The sequence below is a fragment of the Cryptomeria japonica genome, chromosome 4, assembly GCF_030272615.1.
Source record: "Cryptomeria japonica chromosome 4, Sugi_1.0, whole genome shotgun sequence".
NCBI lineage: Eukaryota > Viridiplantae > Streptophyta > Pinopsida > Cupressales > Cupressaceae > Cryptomeria > Cryptomeria japonica.
The window spans coordinates 678,364,383-678,388,768 of NC_081408.1; positions in this window are offsets into that span (position 1 = coordinate 678,364,383).

Consider the following 24,386-nt stretch of genomic DNA (forward strand, 5'->3'; position numbering starts at 1 on the left):
ACCCTTATACTATATACTATTCCTCTACTATAAAGTGATGTGGGTGAGTCTTTTAGGCCTTAAGTTCCACCTGATTTTAATGGGTGATGCAACCTCTAAAAAATACAAAGTGTTTAAAGGGTCCTAACATCCCCTGCATCTTGAAAATATTTTTTCTCAACCCTTAAGAGAAGGAGGTTATTGGACTTGATGATCTAATTCCCAAGTAGAATCTTCAAGGTGCATAATATACCACTAGACTAGGAGCTTAATGGTTATGTGATTGTGAAGCTAGTGGAAGCATATATTAAAAACTACTTTGTACTAGAGAGTAATGGTTCCCTTAGGTAGAATAATTTTAGTAAGAACCTATTGGCCAAGAAATTTTTGAAACAAGAGACATGAAAGACAAGATGATAAAAGCAAGCTGAGAATTTGATCTTGTAATCAAGATGATGAAACCACTAAAGAAGTTCATAGTGACTATTCACTTGGTCTTCGTCCAAGAGAATGTTTTCTACCATCTTATTCTTGCATTATTTGTAGCATTTTCACAAGCATGTCAACTTGTGTAAGACTTAGATGCGTTCTCTCATGAGCACCATTGTCTAAAAAAGTGTCTTCACACATGTCACTTGATAGGACTTGCTCATTTATTTAAGCTATTATATTACAAGACCGTTCACATCAATTACAAACACATGACTTGCTTCTATCAATAATCTCTTGCCATAGTCTTTTAAGCATGTTTGCATCTCTTTGCCTTGTTCACTATTTGAATTTTTTCTCTTATCCCCTCATGATATGACATAATGTTCTTTGAATTATTTAACAATGGTGTAAAGATTTGTATCCCCTTATTTCTTGTTGGCATATTGTTATAACTGATAGAGATGATGATGTATCGATAAAGGACTATTGGTGATGATATATTCATGGACTGTTCGTGATGATATAATGCTCTATGATCAGTTATTTGTGTTGTAATTGATGGTAACCATGTTTGTTTATGTTTGGTATATCATCTAAGTTATCTAAGTTATATAGCCTAACCATTAATGGAATGTTTGTTGAGTTGACAGTGAACCGGTAAGCAGGAATAGTGAAGGAGATGATTGCAGTAGAGATACATGTTGAGTTAGATGTTGTGGTTTGGAATGTATGCTTATGACATTATAATAAGTCTATGACTTGAACCGCATCATGTTTGGAGAACCGAAAGTCATGTTTGTAATTGACTATTGTTTATTCAGTGCAGGGTTTGAGAATCGATATCAAGATCTTTGACTGGTGATGTTTTATGGTTTGGCGGTGAATCTTATCATGTTCATTACTTAGTGGTGACTTGTCAAAAATCATGTGTGATGATAAGATTACATTTAAGCACGTACAACGATCAAATTTATTGGGAAACAATAAAGTGCTTAGCAGAATGTGTTAAGGGTTTGACAACTTATCAAATCGATGTGCGGTGATGAGTTATGATCATTCAACGACTGTAATTGTCTTGAAATTTATTGTAATGATCTGTATGATGAATTGTAATGATTTGTAATGATGTGATATGATCTATGATGTAAATTCATTGTAAGTTAGGGTTATGTAACTGACCTAATTGTAAAGTCTATTTAGGTTAAATTTTAGAAGGTTTATTATGTCAGTGATCAGAGAAAGAGAGTGTGTCGAACCAAACTGAGATATCTGCATGGGTGAAGTAGATTGGAGCTTAAATGGATATATACTAGCAAGTAGAAAGTGCAATGATCAAATCATTTATTTGTTGTTTCCTAACAGTTGCAACAGTATTAAAATCCCTTAACCGGGTAGGTCCTAACAAGCCCGATCTTGTAAATCCCTTCACCGGGTGGCTCATTAACTTGGGTTTAAATCCTTTAGCAAGGTTACTCCTGATGGGGTAGAGCTCCTAACAGAGATGAGGTTAAAATCCCTTCATTGGGTGACTCCTAACAAGGTTTTCTCTTAATCGGGTATTATTGTAAAGCTCCTAGCTGAGCTAGGCCTTTAACAGAGCGCATTCCAAAAGAGTGCAAATATTTTGTGGGTACCAATTCCCACCATGGTTTTTCCCATTTGGGTTTCCACATGAAAAATATTTGTGTTGATGTTGTGGATAGATTGTTGAGTTATTCATTTGATGTCTTTACTATATTTGCTTAATGATGAACACTTAAGTAGCTACAGGTAATGTCTTGGTAAATCTGATTTGAAGACTGTTTGATCAACTACCGATACTAGTTATGAATTGTTTTGTGAAGTATTTTGTAGATTAGTGAAAGATTGTAGTTTATTGTTATCACTGATTCACCCTCCCCCCCTCTTATTGTTAACCGGATCCTCACAATAACAATTGGTATCAGAGCATTAGGTCCTCTTTGTGCAGAAGCTTAACTGCTTGAGGAAAAGATTTGAAGATGATGAAGGAGGGTCCTAAATTCACTAAGGACAACTAAAAAATGTGGAGTGATAGAATGAATATTTATATCAAAGGTATGAGTGTTTAGTTCTGGCAGCATGTTATTACTAAGTATGTACCTCCTACTAGTCCTCTGACTGCAAATCAGCTTAAGGAGCAATAGGAAAGCATTCAAGCATTGGAAGCCATTGTAAGTATACTTTTTGATACTGAATATATTGATGTCCATGGTTTAGAAATTGCTTTTGAAGTTTGGGGGAAGTTAGAATTAATCTATGGTGGTGATAAGTATGTTCAAAAGGCTAAATAAGGAAGCCTTAGAGGAAAGTTTGATGATATGAGAATGATGGAAGGAGAAAATATTACTCAATATGGACAGAGGATAAAAGAAGTTGTCGATGGATTCAAAAGTGTTGGTGGTACTATAGAAGACATTGTGGTAAGTAAAATGCTTAGAACCCTATTGCTTGCCTATGCCATTAGAGTGTTTGTTATTCAAGAGTTAAGGTCAGTCAATAATGATAAGGTTACTCTTGATTTTTTGATTGGTAAGCTCACTGCTTTTGAGTTGAATAGTTTTGATAACAATGTACCTAAGACAAAATCTTCTTTCAGAGCATCTATATCTAGTGCACTGGTGAGAAAAGGGAAAGATGTTTGTCATAGTAATGAATGTAGGTCAAGTCATCATGGTGGTAGTAAAGTTAATGTGGATGATGAACATAATCTGATGGAATTTGAAACTCTATTAGAAAAAAGACTTCCTAGAGGCACTGGTAAGTACAAAGGCAAGCTTCCTCTTAAGTGTTTCTCTTGTAACAAGATAGGACATATAGCTATAACTGTCCTAATAATGATCAAAAGGAAAAGTTTAGAAAATATAAGGGAAAAGAAAAGAAATAGTGTTATGTTGTAGTGGATGAAGGTGCTACTGATGAAGAATTTGAGGATGAAGACAATGAGGAGATTGCTTTTTTTTTTGTTAAGGAAGATATGTCTAATAAGAAGGCTTTAGTATCTCACATTGACAACAGCGATGAATGGATTGTTGACAGTGGTTGCTCACACCACATGACTGGTGATAAGAACAAGTTTATTTCTCTTGAAGAATTTGATGGCGGTGTAGTAAGATTTGGGAACAATTCACCTTGCATGGTAAAAGGTAAAGGTTCTATCTCTTTGAATGGAAAAAGTAATGTTGATGATGTATATTGGGTTGAAGGTTTGAAACATAACTTGTTGAGTGTTGGTCAGTTGAATGACAAAGGTTATCATCTTGAGTTTAAGAATGGAGTGTGTAGGGTTTTAGGATGCAAAGGAGAATTAATTGCTAGCGATAAACAAACTAAAGGTAACTTATTCCATCTGAATTCTAGTGTAAGCAGTTGTTTGGTTGCTAAGGTTGAAGATAGATGGTTATGGCATAGAGGGTTTTGTCATGTAAACTTTGATAATATGGTTAAGGTCAACAAATCAAATATGGTTAGAGGTATGCTACTACTTGTTAAACAAGACAATGTGATGTGTAAAGAATGTCAGTTGGGTAAGATGACTACATCTTCTTTTAAGAGAAAATATTTTTCTTATGAGCATATTCTAGATTTGGTGCACACTGACTTATGTGGTCCTATGGGGACTAGAAGTTTTTATGGTGACAAGTATTTCATCTTATTTATTGATGATTTTTCTAGAATGATGTGGGTTACTTTTCTGAAGGAAAAGTCAGAAGCTTTCAACAAGTTTAAGGCATTCAAGGCCTTAGTAGAAAAGGAAACCGGTAAGAATCTTAAGTGCCTAAGATTTGACCGGGGTGGAGAGTTTACATCAAATGAGTTTGTGAGATATTGTGATGAAAATGGAATAAAGAGGAAATTATCTGCTCCAAGGACACCACAACAAAATGGAATTGCAGAAAGGAGAAACTGGACCATTGTTGAAGCAACAAGGACTATGCTGATACAGGGAGATGTACCTAAGATGTTTTAGAGAGAAGCAGTCAGCATTGCAGTATACACATTGAACTGGGTAGTGCTAAATAAAGGTAATGCCAAGACACCCTATGAGTTATGGTATGGTAGAACTCCTAGTGTTAGTTATTTCAAAGTTTTTGGCAATAGATTTTATAAAAAGAGATTAATATACTGGTAAATTTGACCCTAAAAGTGATGAAGGAACATTCCTTGACTACTCTACTAAGAGAAAAGCATTCAAGTGTTTCAATAAAAGGACAAAGAAGATTGTGGAAAGCATCAATGTAAAATTTGATGAGTTCTTTGATGAACCTGGTGATACCAACAAATTTGATGTAGCAGATGATGAACAAAATCTTGTGATTATTGAACTAGAAGTATAGAAAAATGTTGAGAAGAACAATGCAGATGGACATGCTCAACCGGTAGATGAAGAAGATGTCGATGAAGAAGATGAAGATGAAGAACAAGAAGAGGTTATTGCACCGGAATAGGTTATTCCTAAGTATGTAAGGTTAAATCATTTTGAAGACTAGATAATAGGTGACAAGAATGCTGGAGTGCAGAGTAGAAGAAAAATCAAAGAAAGTGCATGTTTGATTTCCACAGTTGAACCGAAGACAGTAAGACAAGTTCTTAAGGATGATGATTGGATAAAAGCAATGAATGAAGAGCTTGATCAAATTGAGAAAAACAACACTTGGTCACTTGTTCCTAGAGCCGATGATAAAAATGTGATCGATACAATGTGGGTATTTAGAAACAAGCTGAATGAAGATGGTGAAGTTGTTAGAAACAAGGCAAGACTAGTTTGCAAAGGGTATGCACAAGAAGAAGGTGAAGATTATGGAGAGACCTTTGCCCCAGTTGCTAGGCTTGAAGGAGTTAGAATGTTACTTGCATTTGCAACATTTAAAGGTTTCAAAGTTTACCAAATGGATGTAAAGTCAACATTTTTGAATGGTATTCTTGAAGACGAGGTGTGCATAGAACAACCAGATGGGTTTGCATTGACAGAAGATAAGGATGTGGTATGCAAACTGCATCAAGCTTTATATGGATTAAAGAAAGAACCAAGGGCATGGTTTGAAATACTTCATGCATATCTGATAAAGATAGGATTTTAGAGAACCAATGAGGACAACAATATCTATTCGAAGACTTAAGGAGACAAGATGTTGATTGCAAAAGTATTTGTTGATGACATCATATTTGGAGGAAATGATGATATGAGTATGACTTTTGCAGAGGAGATGAAGGAAGAGTTTGAGATGTCTCTGATAGGTGAGATTAAATTTTTCATTAGTTTGCAGGTTCAACAAATGAAAGGTGGTATTTTTATCAGTAAGTCTAAGTATATGAAGGAAGTATTAAAGACCTTTGGAATGGAAGATTGTAAACCGGTTGGAACACCTGTGGTTACCGGTTGCAGATTTTCAAAAGAAGATGATTCACTATCAGTGGATGAGAAGGAATATAAATCTATGATTGGAAAACTTCATTATGTTGTTCATAGTAGACTGAATATTGCCCATGTAGTTGGTTTAGTAGCAAGATTTCAGAAGAGCCCTAAGGAGACACATATGATAATAGTGAAGAGAATATTTAGATATCTTAGAGGGACAGTTGACGATGGATTATGGTATCCATATAGAGGAATTTTTTCTTTGTAGGTATTCACTAATGCTGATTGGGCAGGAAATGTGGATGATCGAAAGAGCACAACCGGTGGTGCATTCTTTCTAGGTGGTAGACTGGTATCCTGGACCAGTAAGAAAAAAACTTGTATTTCTCAGTCTACAGCAGATGCAGAGTATGTTGCTACATCCATGAATTGTACATAGGCTATATGGATGAGACATGTCTTGGAAGGTTTCAAGGAGGATATGATAGAATCGATGATCATACATTGTGATAACACAAGTGCTATAAACATTTCTAAGAACCCAGTATTGCATGCTAGGACTAAACATATTGAATTAAGGTATCACTTTTTGAGAGAAAGAGTGTAGCAAAAGAAAGTGAGATTGGAGCATGTGTTAAGTAAAGAGCAATTAGAAAACATATTCACTAAGCCATTGCCTAAGGCTACCTTGGAATATCTTAGAGGTAAGTTAGGGGTTATACTCCTACCCAAGATCAACTAGGATATTGGTGATGCATCGATCCAGTGGATTCATTGAATATCTTTCACCGTGGATTGATGAGAAGTGGGCTACTCCTCAGGGGGAGCAGCTAAGATGAGACACAAAAAGATGATGGAGATAGTAGAAGCAATGATGAAGACAGAAGATGCCTTTGCACCTTTGCAATTGTTGTCAAATGGGGAGAAGAAATGTAACAGTCATGGGGAGAAGAACAATGACAGGGAGAAGATCAAGTCAAGCATAGATCGGTATAGCTTGGCATGATGAGTTCCTAGTATTTTTTGACAATTGATTATTTTAGTTGTTGCATTCTTTTAGTGTTGCTATCAATTCCAAATAGGGAGAATGTTGGCATATTGGCATAATTGATAGAGATGATGATGTACCGATAAAGGCATGTTGGTGATGATATATTGATGGACTATTGGTGATGATATAATGCTCTATGATCAATTATTTATGTTGTCATTGATGGCAACCATGATTGTTTATGTTTGGTATATCATCTAAGTTATCTAAGCTATCTAGCCTAACTGGTAATGGAATGTTTGTTTGTTGGCATTTTGAGATTGTTGGTATTTTGCATAGAGATTGCATTAATGATATGTTGTCATTGATGTCAATTGAACCAGTAATGGTATTCATGTTATTGCTGATATTGTTGTTTTTGATATTGGCTAGTAACTGGTAAGAAGAGCTTTGTGGAAGATGTTGTAAACCGGTATGTAAAGTTTGTGAGTTGAACCGGTGAACTGGTGTAAAGGGTTAAACCTTTCTATGTAATGTAACCGGTAAACCCTATCAGTTGTTAAACCCTAACCAATCAAGTTTGATGGTTTATTATCTGATAAGCGGTAATGATGGAGACACGTGTGATCATTGTATAAGGATATGTTCAAATTGTTTTTGTCTAGGGAAGGAGCAAAGTGGATTGCATCTAATGTACAACGCATGATGAGTTACAAAGTCCGATGAAGGGGTGATCATGGAGCAGTTGGAATTTTCTTGAAGAATGTGAAGAGATTGTCATGATTTCTAACGGTCAAGATTGTACCGACTTGTTTGTAATCTCGATGATGAGAATTAGTTTTTGTTGTGTTACCAACCTAATTGATTTTGTAAAGGTGTTGGCAAGATTGGTAGAAAACCTGTTGAGTGTGTAGTTGCCTAACCAATGACTAGATCTACACTTTGATTGAAGACAGATTGAAGCTTAGAAGGATCTGATCAAGAAAATGTAGTGCTACTCAGACAGATAAAGAAAAACCTATTGTTTTGTAACAATTACAGCAGAAGTGAAACCCCTTAACCGGGTAAGCTCTAACAAGCTTGGTTACTCATTAAATCTTCTAACAAGGTGGTCCATTAGCTTGGATTCTTAAATCCCCCAACGAGGTTACTCCTAACAGGGTATTGTGCTTTTCATCAAGGCATATTTGTAAATACTTTAACTGGGTGATTCCTAACCAGAATTAGTTCTTAACAAGACTTATTGTAAAGCTTTAACAAGCTTGGCTCCTAATAGGGCAAATTTTAGAAGAGTTTAGATAGCTATCCTTGTGAGTCCCATCTCACCGTGGTTTTTACCTATTTGGGTTTTCCACGTATAAATATTTGTGTGAAGTGGTGAATTATTTTGTGGTTGTGATCTTATTTGTTGATGTGGTTAATTTTTGATAAGGCATGTTATGTAGAAGCATTTAGAGATGAATATGTTGAGTTATGATTAAGCATTGTTGATGTTTACAAGATTGAAGTTGTTTACTGTTAAAGTTGTCATAATAGTTAAACCGGTTGATGTCAAGTATTCTTATGAATATTGATCTTGACTGAGATATGTTTACTTTGTTTGACTGAGTTTGAGTTTGGGAACTTTGTATCAGTTTTTCAATATACAAATTCACCCCCCCTCTCACTATTCTACCGGATACTTATTCTTTCATCATACCATCATTGGTAAGTTGATAGTGAACCGGTAAGCAGGAACAGTGAAGGCGATGATTACAGTAGAGATAGATGTTGAGTTAGATGTTGCGGTTTTGAATGTATGCTTATGACATTATAATAAGTCTATGACTTGAATCGCATCATGTTTGGAGAACCCGAAGTCATGTTTGTAATTGGCTATTGTTTATTCAGTGTAGGGTTTGAGAACCGGTAATTGGTTTTATGGTTTGGCGGTGAATCTTATCATGTTCATTACTTAGTGGTGACGTGTCAGAAACCGTGTGTGATGATAAGATTACATTTAAGCACGTACAAGGATCGAATTTCTTGGGAAACAATGAAGTGCTTAGCAAAATGTGTTAAGGGTTTGACAACTTATCAAATTGATGTGCGGTGATTAGTTATGATCATTCAACAGCTATAATTGTCTTGAAATTTGTTGTAACTATCTGTATGATGAATTATAATGATTTGTGATGATTTGGTATGATCTATGATGTAAATTCATTGTAAGTTAGGGTTATGTAACTGACCTAATTATAAAGTCTATTCAGGTTAAGTTTTAGAAGGTTTATTATGTCGGTGATCAGAGAAGGAGAGTGTGTTGAACCAGATTGAGATGTCTAATGAGCAAAAATAATAGCTCTTTTATTTCTATGACTGATAAGTTTTTCCTATGTTTTAAGTTGCATATTGGGATAATGTTTAAGTCATGTGATGTATCAGATTTTTGATTATGTGCATTTTGAATGATAGCCAAACCCTGTATTGTTCTGATTTAATATTCCTATAGCTATGCAGATTATTATGGTAATATCATGTGTGGATGTATAAATGTTATGATTAATGGAAATGGATATATATATATATATATGCTTCTATGTTCTAACCTTTAATGCAGGAGTAAATAAGTTGCTGCAGAAGCGGTTGTGTTAAGCCAAATGGAGAATCATGCCATGCAAACAGTTGGAGACATTTCGGGGCATTTGAGCATTTAAAACAGTGGAGAAGATGATGTTTGAGTGAATCAGCAAAGGAATAGTGAGGTGGTACCAGACTCATTTATGGTTGTCTCCAGCAAGCATCAATCTAGTAAAAATTGTCATGCTATATTCTTGGTTGCGGTTTAGTAAAGTCCCACGTTATCTATGGATTAACTTCTTCTCCTTGTTGTAATAAATGTTTCCACCTAATTTCATGGGCATGATCTAAGTAGTTGAAAGTTTGTTATAACTTTCTTATAAATAAAATACCTGCACCTCTTCAAAGAGGTTAGACAGTGTTTTTCCAAAATTAGAAGCATTTCTCTTATTTTATGCATCGTATTGACTTTTGGAGATAATGAATAAAAGTTATGTTATTCTGAGTATATAGAATCATTTTCAAGTCTGGATACACTCATCCAAGGGGGCCCACTTGGTGAGTATTCGTCTGTGAATGTTAGATTAAGTTTCCTTTTTGTCGTAGTAGATGTTCTAGCAACCGACTGTTCCTGTAGCCACTGGAACCAGATCCTGTGACTGTTCCTACACCCAAAGCAGACAAAGTAATTCATGTTTTTTGAGCTCTGAACTTAGTTAACAATTATTTAGTTAGAATCTTTTGTTAATGTTAAGATTTACTGTAGCCATTCAATTGTCATATTTTCGCTTTTTTATTTTAGATAGATTTAGTTGTTGTAGTAGTGCAGAATGAATTTCACCGGAACTTAGTGCATGAACAATGCAGACCCATTTCAAGTAATATGTCCCTGGGTTGACAATTAAATGAACCTCAGTCATGGAAATGATAGCTACTCAGAATGGATGACCAATCTTTGAGTTAAGACTTTAAATTTAGTTATTGTTCTTATTGGCTAGGCAAACATTTTTGGCGTCATTATCGGGGATGGTGTCAAAATAAGAACCTACCATAGTTATGAATTTTTAAGTTTTCAATATAGTTGGTTTTGATAGCTCAGTTTTTTTTAAGTAATTCTCATGAATTTGCATGCATAGGTGAAGAAGATATGCTCAAGGTAGATTCCTTCCCAACCATCTTGATCATACAAGAATCAATCCATATGAAGCACCAGATGTAAACCCTTTTGACGCACTTTATCAAGCCCCAGATAATTTGAACCTACTTTGATTTGAACTTTTCAAGAAAAACCTTCATTTCCTCTTTGGACCTCCTAAAGAGGACCCTTATCCAGTAACTTCTCCTCAAAGACCAATGCAAGGAAATCCATCCTGGTGGGAATAACCCACCTCCACCTGTGAACCCAACATTTGAGTTCTCCATTTCTGATTTACATGATAATGCTAACCTCAAGAACATTCCAGTTTCTTCTCTTCCTAAATTTTATGGATTGGTGACAGAGGACCTTGATACTTTCTTATTTGAATTTGATGTCCTCTGTAGGACTTATGATTACACTGCAGATGCTCATGGACTTAAAATATTTCCTACCACTTTAAAAGAATCATCTTTGAGATGGTTTATGAGTCTAGGGAGTAGTACAATCAATGAATGGGATGAGATGAAATGGTTGTTTCTTGTGAAATATAAAGATTATTGTAAAGGGATTGATCGCCATGGGGATGATATCTTTATAATGACACAAAGGGAGGATGAGAATCTAAAAGATGATCTGGAGAGATTTCTATTCAGTGTCAAGAAGTCCAAGCATAGTACTTTAAATGAAGATTCTCTTAACTTGATATTTTTGAGAGGGATCAGTGACAAATGCACGAATGCTTTAGACCTTATGGGAGGTGATGATATAACTCAATCAACATGGAATGACATTGGCCAAATTTGTTAGAAGTATTCCAGATCTTCTTCTAAGAAGAATAGGCGTTTCAAGCTGGGAATGTCTTCATCAACGTCCAGTAATGGAGTCTCACGAATGGAGCTCAATCACCTTTTGAAGGATTTTAAAGAGGATATCATAAACAATATGGCTACTTAGTTAGACACACTTCAAGCTAAGAAGAAGCATGAGGAAGCTGATGCAATGCTCATAGAATTTTATCCACTTTGTAGACAGAAGAAAAGAGATTGTAGATGTAAGATGGTTGCAAATCTTGAAGTTCCTGATTTCAAGACAGTACAAGGAGATGATGAACAAATCTTTTATGTTGCTCAAAAAAGGCCAAATTTTCCAAGACAACGTATGCCTCCTGATCCACTTTCTTTTTCTGGTTATAATGGAAATTCCTATGCACAAAATAATCGGTGACAACCTCCATATACTCAAAATTTTGGAAATGATCAAAGTTGGTATAACCCTCAAGACCAAGGGCAAAATTTTGCCAATCAAACTCCATAGTGGTAGCAACCACAAGAAAATTGGTCTCAATCTCAGGGACCATGGCAACTATTCCAAGGGAATTGGCAACCTACTCCTCAATGGAGAGGAAGTCAAGAATGGTCAAATCAGTCTTATGGTTATCAGCAGTCTCAACAACCTGCTATAATACCCCCTCCTACTACTAATATTGTTCCACCTAAACCCACACATCTGCCCACTCAACCCATGCAAAATCCTAATAGTAAGCCTCAGCAGCAACAAAGAGTTTATTCAGCTGATCCTAATCAATACCCAACATATTATTTTTCTATAAGTGATATTCACCTTAGATCTAGGAAAAATTTGCCTAACCCATCCCCTCCAGTTATAATTGAAGTACAAAAGGAAAAGGAAATATCTACCCAACAACCCAAATTCCCCAGAGTCAACAAATACCCCTGTTTCCTCAAAGGTTGCAAGCTAAAGAGATTCCTCTGCAAGAGGACATAAGTTTTGATATCATTGATCAACTGAAACACATATGTGTTAAGATTCCATTATTTCAGGCTATTAAGGATGTCCCTATCTATGGTAAGGCAATTAAAGAAGCATGTTTAAGGAAACCTGGCAGGAAGAAGAAGGATCCACAAATAGTGCATGTAATGGGTCAACTAGTTAATATTATGTTGGGAAAAGTTTCAATACCTAAATATTCTGACCCTAGTAGTCCTATTTTGAAAATAGTAATCAATGACACTCAAATAAAGAATGCCTTAAAAGATTTGGGAGAAACCATCAATGTAATGATAAAAGATATTATGCAAAAACTTAACATAACCAGTCTCAGGCCTACTCCTACAGTCCTACAGCTTGCTGACAGTTCCACAGTTCAGCCTGATGGTATGACTGAAGACGTTGTCATTACTCTAGACTCCTGGGAATATCCGACAGATTTCATGATCTTGTCTCCTAAAGCTACATTGGGGGGATATCCAGTCATCTTAGGGAGACCTTGGCTTGCTACAAACGATGCATATATTGGATGCCAATCAGGGGACATGACTATTTCTGATGGAAATACTACTAAAACTCTAGCTCTTTATTCACTTGCTCAGCCCCAACTTGATCAAGAACAAGTTGTTTGGCCTGACGTGGGGGAGGAATTAGAAGGGGAAGTCAACTCTGTCAGTCATCTTATGATGATTAATAGAGAATCATTTATACGACTCCAGGATGACAACTCTATCCTTTCTAAAATTCTGGAAAATCAATATAATCTGGAGCAGCAATCACTGGAGTTAACATCGATAATTACAACATCGGATTTTCCTACAACCACTGACATATTGCATACCTTGTTGCCGCAGGAATTCCACACTTCTTATATTTCTGAAGCAGCTCGGGTCGATCTTATTGTCAAGGTGGAAGTTGATCCAAATAAATGTTTGAATATCAATAATCAACTTACAAAAACTCAAAGGCTAAAACTAGTTTAATTTCTCAAATGTCATCGACATGCTTTTGCGTGGGATTACAAAGATATGAAAGGAATAGATCCTACTATTTGTACAAACCATATTTATATCAAAGAAGAGTGTAGACTGCTCAGACAACAACAAAGAAGAATCAATCCTGCATTAAGGGAGATAGTTAAAGAGGAACTACAAAAATTATCAAATGTTGGATTTATCTATCCTATATTAGATAGTCAATGGGTATCACCTCTACTCATAGTTCCAAAGAAAGGAGGTAAATGGTGGGTATGTGTAGATTATAGAGCTTTGAACTCAACAACTAGGAATGATCATTTTACATTACCATTTGTGGATCAAGTATTAGATTCCTTGGCAAGGAAGTGGTACTTTTCATTCTTGGATGGATTTAGTGGCTACAACCAAATTAAAATTTCTCCCGAGGATTAGGAAAAGACTACATTTACTTGCCCTTGGGGAATGTATGCATATTCTATTCTTCCCTTTGGGTTATGTAATGCTCTAGCTACTTTTCAAAGAGCAGTCATAAGCATATTTTTAGATATTTCCCAGGATAGCATGGAGATCTATATGGATGATTTTACCACTTATGGTTTAGAATTTAAAGAGGCATTGGAGAATTTAAAGAAATTTTTACAGAGGTGTGAAGATTACAATTTATCCTTGAACAATGAAAAATGCTTTATGATGATGCAGGAAGGCATAGTTCTTGGTCATCATATTTCTATAACTGGAATACAGGTTGACCCAATGAAAATTGAATTCATTCAAAACCTTCCTGTTCCCACAAAGCAAAAGGATGTCCGAAGTTTCCTTGGTCATGTTGGATATTATCGAAGATTTATTAAGGATTATAGTAAAATTGCATGACCTTTATATTTTCTTTTGACTAAAGATACGGAGTTTGATTGGACTCTCGCGTGCCATGAAGCTTTCTTGAAGCTCAAACATGCATTGACTCAAGCACCAGTGATCAAGGGTCTGAACTGGTCGTTGCCTTTTCATATTCATACAGATGCATCATATTATGCTATAGGAGCAGTTTTGGGACAGAAGATGGACAATTTAGAGAATGAAATTTATTTCATCAACAAAAATATGCAGGAACGTGAGCGTAATTATATCATCACAGAAAAGGAGATGTTGGCAGTAATATATGCACTTAACAAATTCAGGCATTATATCATAGGATATCAAATATATGTGCATACTGATCATACAACAATCAGATATCTCATGAACAAGACTTCAATTACAGGAAGACTGGCTCAATGGTTACTATTGATGCAGGAATTTGATATTACAGTTGTTGATAAACCGAGTAAAGCTATTGTAGTTGCAGATTATCTTTCTAGGCTTCAATTGCAAGATAATCCTGAATCTATAGATGATGCTTTCCTAGATGAACATTTGTTCTTGATAAAAGCTCACACTCCCTAGTATGCTGATATTGCAAATTATTTGGCTGTTGATAAGATGCCTTCTCATTTTTCTCCTAAAGAAGGAAGGTTGCTAGTTGAGAAAAGCTTTAATTTCTCTTGGATTGTTGAATGTTTATTTTACACTGGACCTGATCAAGTCTTAAGAATTTATGTCAGAGAGAATGAATCTTATGATATTCTTCATGCATGTCATGATGAGCCATGTGGAGGACATTTTGTTGATAAAAGAACAATACTTAAAATCCTTAACACAGGGTATTATTGGCCAGCTTTGCATAAAGATGCAACTCAATATACTAGAAAATGTGATAAATGTCAACGAATGGGTAGAACCACCAGATCAGATAAAATTCCATTGTATCCCCAAATATTGGCTACACCATTTGACAAATGGGGATTGGATTTTATAGTACCAATTGATCCTCCTTCCAATGGGAAATTCTATATTCTAGTATGCACTGATTATGTTACAAAATGGGTGGAAGCAAGAGCAAGGCACATGCAGGAGATAATAAAGTAGATGAATTTCTCTATGAGAATTTATTTACAAGATATGGAATCCCAAGAGAGATTGTTTCAGATCAAGGACCACAATTTACTTCCACATTAATTGCAGCATTAGTTAATGAATATAATATCAGACACATGAAGTCTAGTCCATACCATCCTTAGGAAAATGGTCAGGTAGAAGTTACAAACAAGGATTTAGAAGCTATTCTTACCAAGACAATAGCTCTTCATAAGAAAGATTGGTCTAATAGACTTCCTGAAGCCATTTGGGCATACAAAACAACATGGAAGATAACAACTGGTTTTACACCTTTTGAAATGATGTATGGAAAAACAACCATGATGCCCATTGAGTTTGAGCATAAAACTCTTAGGACAACTCTGCAATTGAATATGACTATGTCAGAAGCACAAAAAGACTGCATCATGCAATTGAATGCCCTAGATGAACTGAGATAGATGGTTGTCCAACATACATAAATTATTCAACATCAACGTGCTAAATGGCATGATAAATATATTAAGGAGAGAAAGTTTAAATCTGGAGATTGGGCATTGTTATATGATTCCAGATATAAGGATACAATGGGGAAGCTACATACACGTTGGTTGGGGCCATATGAGATTGATGAAGTTTTTCAAAATGGAGCAGTTCGGTTGGCAACAATAGACCCAGTCAGATTCAAAATTTTGGTCAATGGTCATCGACTACGCCTTTATCATAAGCCTGCAACAAAAGAAGACTTCCTGCAACAATTTGACAACCAAGTGTAGACCATAGTTCCTGCAACCTCTACAGGGGGCCTTCTTGGTCCAGAGTTTTAAAATTCCTTTTGCATGTATTCATAATAAACATTTCCTTATTTTATGGAAATATCGTTCTCCGCTAATAATTTTCTCATCCACCTCATCTCATTTTATTTCTATTTTTGCCACATCATCCACTTCACGTCACCTCATCTCATATTATGAATAACTAATTGTTTGATTGCAACATTAATTAGCACGACCGCAAGTATGTATATTATTTATTTTTCTTTAATTATGCATTTATACTTTCATTATGATTATTACCTGATATGATTTGCATATTCCACATTCCCTTCCCTCTATCCTTTTTCGCATGTGTGGACACATGTCATCTTGGGGGGGGGGGGTGTTTTATGGTTATATTTACGACTACGTAATTATGTGTCCTTTTCCATGATGTGTTTTAATTTTCTTGACATCATTTTTGAATGAGTTAGTGCTGATATGAAAGCCTATAGCACGAGTGAGTATACCTTTCCTACCACCATAGTTGATGAAAGGTACTGAAGAATAAATAAAAGGTTACGGGGCATGAATTTTCAAATCTCGCAGGATATTTTAGCCTTTCATTTTGCTGTGATGATATTCATTTTGTTGTGGTGATTTTTTTTTGTCAAGTTAGCCATGAGAGGTGCCCCTATCCATCATGAGCCTTTGATTCATGATGCTTTGCTTCAGGACAACCAATGTGAACACTATTTCCGGACCTATGGGTGGATCGATTATATTTTGAAATTGACAGATTTTAATGAGGAGATTGTGCAAGAATTTATGTGCACATTCAGTGAAGGGGAGGCTTATGTCAAAGGGTTATGGGTTATAGCCACAGAGCAGAGAATAGCCAAAGTCACTGGGCTGTCACAGGATGGAGAACTATTTCCCAAGGAAAAAGATGCAAGAAGTGCAAGGGCAGAGTTTACTCACCCAACTGATGGATCTCTGAGTGTGGACAAGAAAGGAACTAAGTGGATATCTCTTCCATGAGAATGACCACAGGTTGCATTTCATGTAATGAAGTATTTAACATGTAATGGTAAGTACTCGAATCTGCATTTTGCCTATTTCAAATTATTGAGTTATCTGAGGCATGGCCGAAGGATGAATGTTCCAAATGTCTTGTATCATCTTATCTCTATTAGTGCAAAGGAGACAGAAAAGGGTAGTACCTGTTCTATAAGTCATCACAAATTAATCAAATTGTTGGTAGAACGGTCTCTTAGAGATGTCTCACAGATGTCATGGGGAGAGTTTGAGGATATCACACAATTTGGGGAAGAAAATGTTCATGCTGCAGAAGAAATTGCAATTCAAGAGGAAAATATTGGAGAATCCTCGTCTCCTAGGGTTTATGTGACATCTGAACCTCCCATTGTTGAGGAAGCTTTGTCTAGCATAGAAGGAACAGTAGTTGAGCCAAGTGTTGAGCAGCCCTCCACTCAAACTCAAAGTGGGGCTGCATTTTATAAAAGGAAAGGTTAAGAAAAAGGTGATGGAGGGGGAGAAACCATGGAACAACCTCAAGAAGCACAAGTTCCTCCTGCAGCTAAAAACCCAAAAATGAAGCAGGATCTTCCTATAGTAGAACCTCCTACATCCACACAAGAATTGCCATTAAGAAGAAGTCATCGGGTTAAGCAAAGAACTTAGGAAATAGGAGGTGTGAGTGAGGTTATTTATGTGGAAACATCAAAATTAGGGCACAAAAGTCAGAAAGAGGGTAAGCCACAGGAAGGAAATGAAGCCGAAAGACTCAAATTTAGCCCAAATAGCAGAGCAGTTTGAAACTAGGTGATAAGATCTCGAGCCCTTAGATAACTACTCATAGGCTCCCTTCATGTCTCACTAGCTTATCTGTTGCACTCACATTTTATAGACAGTGGAAAATAGAAAAGGCTAGGCTATAGGGGATAATCGACAAGCAACAAAAAGAAATTGAAAAGAGGGACAACCAAATTGTTGAGTTACAAACTAAAGTAGATACTGTAGAAAACATGGTTCCCGATTTAATGCAGTGCAGGGCTTTGTCGAGGGTTTATAATTTGTATCTAAAGGAATAGTATCTATGTTTTAAACTTAACCATATTGTTAGGGATCTCATCCCTTCTTTGGAAACTCCACAGGAGTTCTATTGTGCTTACCAAATCTCTCCTATAGCCATGAAAAATTTGCTATGTGAGTTATATTTGCATAATTATGCTATCTCTTCTGATAATAAATGGAATCCCCTTCTATATATTGGTATATTCAATTAAAGGCATTGATGTCCTAGATGTAGAATGGAATTAGTATGGGCATACAATCTAGAGTGCACAGAAATTTGGAACTTGATTGTCCATTAGCACTGGGAGCTAAGGCTAAAAACCCACGACGGATGTATTATGACTAGCAAAAATTGTTGAATAGATCTGATGTCAGAAGCCAAGTTTTATCATTGAGGGAGAAAGTATTTCAAGAGTATGAACATTTGATTGGATATGAAATTCAAACTGTAGTTGAATGTCTGACTCAGCATTGGTACAGTCTTCCAGAGGATCTAAAGCAGGGTGAACCTCATTCAATGTCCAACTATCATGCAATTATACAAAGAGCTCACAAGTATATCTGCTTGGGTAGGACAAAAGGTAATAATTGGCTACCTTTGATATTTCAACCGCCTATTCTTATGTGGCCATTAATGGGATGTAGAGCTATAGATAAACCATATGATGAGGCTATGGAGGAAGCCAGGTGGGCTAGGCTAGAGAAGATGAAAGGAATTTATTGGAACCTGGCTATAAGAGGCACGGGACAAGGTACTGTGTATGGTGAAAATGGATAACAATAATAACAATATTGAAAGGCTAAATGAATTCAACCACAAAATCCTAGCCTAACAATCAACAAAGATCCACCATAACATATGAAGATTACCTAGGACAATGCAAATCAAATGAAATCACAAAGATTATACCATCACATGCCCAATAGGGTTTTGATCTCCATTCTTCCTATCTCCATTGATCTTGCTTGATATATTTGCTCTCAGATTTTATATGCACAAGAGCTCAACAAAGAACGGAATGTGGTTGCAAGTAGGATCGTAGTGTAGTAAATTGCATAAAAGATGATTAGCATGAATGATTAGGATGATTGATTAGGAATGAATGATTAGGGTTTGATAATGAAGAAAGCATCTCCTTAAATAGAAGACACAATAGGAAATGGAGGGTTAAGATTGAGAGGTGTAAAAAGAGAGGTCGGCTAGGATTAGAGGGTAGGTAAAAGAAATACCAAAATAATGAAAGAGGTAGGTAGTGTATGAATTAAGAGATGAATGACATGTGTCATGTGTAGAAAAAGATAATGAATTAATTAAATAAATAAAGATTTATTTAATTAATAGAAGAAGTAGGACAATTAAATAAATAAGATATTTATTTAATTTAGGAAAGGGGTAATTTAAATAAATAAATGTATTTATTTAAATTAGAAATAAGGCTAGAAGAGGATAAATGAATTAATTAAATAAATAAAAATTTATTTAATTAATAGAAGAATTAGGCTTAGATAATTAAATAAATAAAATATTTATTTAATTAAACATGACAATTTTGAGTGTCTACATTTTGCCCCTCTTTGAGACAATGCGGCTTGTCGCGTTGTTTCAAAGAAAATAAGATGAACTGATACAGAGTTGCCCCAAGATGGGAATTATATGCCCCCTCGAGAGATTGCATGAAAATGTCTGAAAAGATTGCAAACAATCTCTCGATAAGAAAGACGGGATAGAATGGACTGATCAGATAAAGTGACAAAGTCACGGGATAAGGAAGACTGACTTGGGAAATGAGAGCTAGGGCAATCTATAAGATAGACCACGGGGGAAAATACATCCTCGTTGTCATCTTACATCGTCACAAGAGCATAGTGCAAAGTGAAAATAAAGCAGCAACAGTCAGCAGCGATGGCTTTTGTTCACAGATTCGACCGTGTTCGCTGATTCTAGAGGCCAACGGAGGCAGGAGAGCCAGTGAGTACCACAAAACCTCCTCGTACTTTGATGCATTTATTATTGTCATTAATTCATACTAGGTAATGTAATAAATGTGCATTTATGTCAAGAAAATGTGTTTGCATTTGAAAAGTATGAATTTGCATCTTCTAGGTCAAATCGGCAGTTCTGTGATGAACATACGCTGTCGATTGGATAAGCTGCTGAGAGGATACACTCAAGTGGGTCCTCTAGGAAGACTAGGATAGATCAAGGCACTTTGTGATGAATAGTGAGTACCAAGATAAAGTACTTTGTGATGAACAGGGAGTACTAAAATATGAGCAGCACTTTGTGATGAACAGGGAGTGCAAATGTGAGTAACACTTTGTGATGAACAGGGAGTATCACGCATGTAGTACTTTGTGATGAACAGAGAGTACCACTAGGATAATCAGCAACACCTTGTGATGAACAGTGAGTGTCACTAGGGTAGATAGCCATATGCATTTAGATAGCGAGTAGCATTTTGTGATAAACAGTGAATGCCACTATAACTGACATGATTGAGTTGTTTGACTGCAGGAGTACTTGCCGATGCTGGAGTCACGGGAGAGATTCCCATCGACTCAGAGGTTGCGACCTGAGTTGACAGCCGAGGACTGAGCTGCGATTGAGGTTATGGGATTGAGATACATTCTGTATGTGCCTGAGTTTCGGGTGAACATGGGATTGTTGACTGCACTGGCTGAGAGATGGCACTCAGAGACTTGTAGTTTGCATTTGCTGATGGGTGAGATGACAGTCACCTTGGAGGATGTATATAGGATTCTACGGATACCGATCGATGGGGAGTTAGTACCCTATGATCGAGACGGAGATAGGGATGCACTGAGACGAGTGTTCTAGGATCCAAGACTAGGGATGAGGGTGGGACATGTGGCATGGGATACCATGACATGGACAGGATTAGCACTACCAATAGTGTTGACAGGAGTTATCAGTGGGTTCCTCTGTCTGGATAGGATGACACGAGGGGTGGCTGCAGGGGACACAGGGGCCAGGAGAGTTGATCTTGGGGTGGGTCCTTCTAGGGCTCAAACTCCGTCGAGGCCAGGCGGCTCCGAGGAAGGGAATTCATCAGAGCCATAGAGGGCTCCCTATGTTTCAGTATTGTACCATTTTTGTATTGTAGACACCTGCGGGTGATTTTGTAGCCATATGATTCTTTTGACATCATTGTATCATGACACTTTTGATTATATATGAGAGATGATCCATTTTTGCAGCAGCTATATGCATGTGTACCTTATGTGATGAAATGTTCTTATGTGATACATGTTTTATGATATGGATGCTTATATGATGCAATGCAATATATTTTTGTTCTTTTATGTTGTATATGTGATGCATGATGCAAATGTGAATGTATGTAATGCAAATGAATATGATAATGCAAATGATTATTTACATAATGAAAATGTGAGATGTGCTAACATGTGTTGTATGCAGGATGTGATGCAATTGTGATATCTATATGTATGTATGAAATGCTTATATGTGGTGATGTAGGTGTAACTATATGAAATGCAAATGTTTTTGGTGTGTCATTATACTCAGTCATGTGATAGCGGGCTACACGAACTCGAGAAGGACAATGGAAGTCAATCAAGAAAGGGGGATGGAAGATAGAAGATATGAACGTGAAAGAGCTTCTTGTGCGTTATCATCATTGAGTTTTATTATGGCAGAATAGGTTATGACAATCGAGGCATTTGTTCGGCCCAGAAAGTCATTGTACCTGTTTGCATGGAGATAAGACAGTCACAAACAAGGAATGCCCCAGTTCATACTAGACTCACAGTGTCCTCATATCCTTGGACAAGTCATAGCATTACTAAAAGACAATCGACAGACAGCAAATGCAAATAGGTGACGATACCCCATCCTCGCCTTTCTAGTCAAAGACATCCTGGAGATAGAATCTCTAGTCAAAGACATCCTGGAAAAGCTAAAAGACATGTCACCAAAAAGATAAAATCAAAAGAAAACCAAGACTCGACACCAACATCCATTGTAGTCCTCAAGTTTAGTGTCTCTTGTCACTTGTATAAGTCTTATTTGATTGTGGTCACAATGTTTACTTTCACAAAAAGGATAGATAGCACTGAACCATATGTTGTCTGAGTCTGTTGAAAGATTTGATTTTGTTGAAGCTCATTATTGTTGTTGTGTCTCATTTGAAACTGATACTTTATTGCGGAGAAGATGGAACTTTATTGCGGATCTGGCGATGCAGATGTTGCTTTATTGCGGATTGTGCACGGATAGACTGAAGAAAGCTGGAAGAAACTATACTCCTCAAAACATGTGATGTTCTCAGTTCCACACCCATCACTAGACGTAGGATTTTGCCTTAGCCACAGATAGGATCGGATTTATTATGGATGGAAAGGGATGTGAAAAGAGAGATTTATTATAAATGGCTAACCAATCTTGGGTAGATCAATAACAAGCCATGATGGGAATGGGTAAGTTTATTATGGATGAATAGGTTGTGAGTGTGTGCGAAGTGAAAGGATGAAAGTGAATCCTGAAGGAGGGAGGAGCAATGTCTCTACGCATGGCGCTGATGACCCAGTTTTCACCATGGTACTTGCCCAGGGCGCCACCGAAGTGGTTTTCACCGTTGGACGAAATTATTTCTCTTTACTTTTTTCAATTTTTCAATGTTTTTTGTTGTCACAAGGCGCCTGTTTGCCAGGTTTTCACCAGGTAATGATTTTTTTGTTTTATAAATTTTTTTTTTTTAATTTTTGAATTAGGATATTCTGAAGAGCTATGTGTAGAACCTACGAAGGTGCATGTTGTTGATAGGATCCTCCAAAATTTCACCTTCTGTAGTTGAGAGCTGATATGCCCCAGATCCATATGCTGCTGTGATGATGTAAGGACCAAGCCAATTTGGTTCGAACTTGCCCTTCTTCTCTCTGTCTTGTTGATGTTTGGGATTTTCTTTGAGAACTAAGTCCCCTACCTCAAATGTGTGAGGCTTGACTCTATGATTGTAGATGCACTGTTCCTTGACTGAATGATGTGTAGCTTGAGTGACTGTCTTCCTTGATAAAGGAACTGAGATAGAATTACTAGTGTGTGGACTACACAGGCCCATATGCGTGTCACCTAAAGAAGTTTGGGCATCACTGATAGCAAAGTCCTTTGAGGAAGCTCCATTAAAGGTCCATGATGTATCACCAGAAGGAAAAGGATGTGTGGAACAAGTGGATGAGTTATGAAGGCTTATGATTGCGAAAAGAAGTGAAAGTAGGATAGCATGATGGAGACTTAGGATCAACAAGTATGCTTTTTGACTTGAAATTGTAGAACTTTTGCCCCCAGTTATTTTGATATTAGGGGAGATCAACTCTTGTTCTTTTTGCTTCATAGGATTTTTATCCTTGACTTTGATTTTTGTAGAGTCCAATAGCTTTTGATTTTGATTTGGACTGAAGGAATTTTCTTTATTTTTGACTTTTAGATTTTTCTTTTCAAAGCTTGATTTTTGATCCCTAATGAGTAAGGGCTTTTGTGATTCTTGTTGATCCAAGTCTAGGAGTGGAGTGGAAATGGAATGAGTGGATGAAATGGTAAAGCTATGTGAGTCCTCAAGAGGGTTGGCGATATGCTCAATAGATTCTTTGTTGGAACCATTCTTAGGACTATTAATATCAAGAGATGCTTGCACCACTAGAGGAGATTTGCATTCAGACTTAGTAGCCACAACACTAGGTGGTTCACACCCAATTCCTTGCAAATTATTTGTAGGTTGTTCTTGTTGATTGAATGTCTTAGCAGATAGTGGGAATTGATCAACATGAAAGATATACTCACCACATCCCATGTCTTTAAACTTGAAGTTTTCTTTGTTCTCTGTTTGTTTTGATGTAGAAGCTTTTAAGGATTCTGGATCCACATATGCCGATGAAGGAATAGCCTCTCGATTGGCTGGAATTGTTTTTTCTGATCTAGGTTGCAGATTGTTGCAATATATGAATGGATTTGGATCCGCTTTGACAGTCACTTCAGCTCCATTGTGTGGGAACTTGATACATCGATGATATGTAGATGGGACTGCCCTCATTTCATGAATCCACGGACGTCCTAGCAATATGTTATACGTGAGATCTAGATCTAGGACTTGACAAACCACATCCTTTGTGACTGGCCCTATTCTTAGTGGTAAGGTGACTGTACCCTTGGACGAGCGCTCTTCATCATCATAAGCCTTAATGGTGATTTGGTTTGTAGAATTCACAGCCTTGTCAGAATATCCCAATTGTCTGATGGTGCTCAATGTACAAATATTAAGACCTGCTCCTCCATCTATCAGGACTCGCTTTATTCGATGTT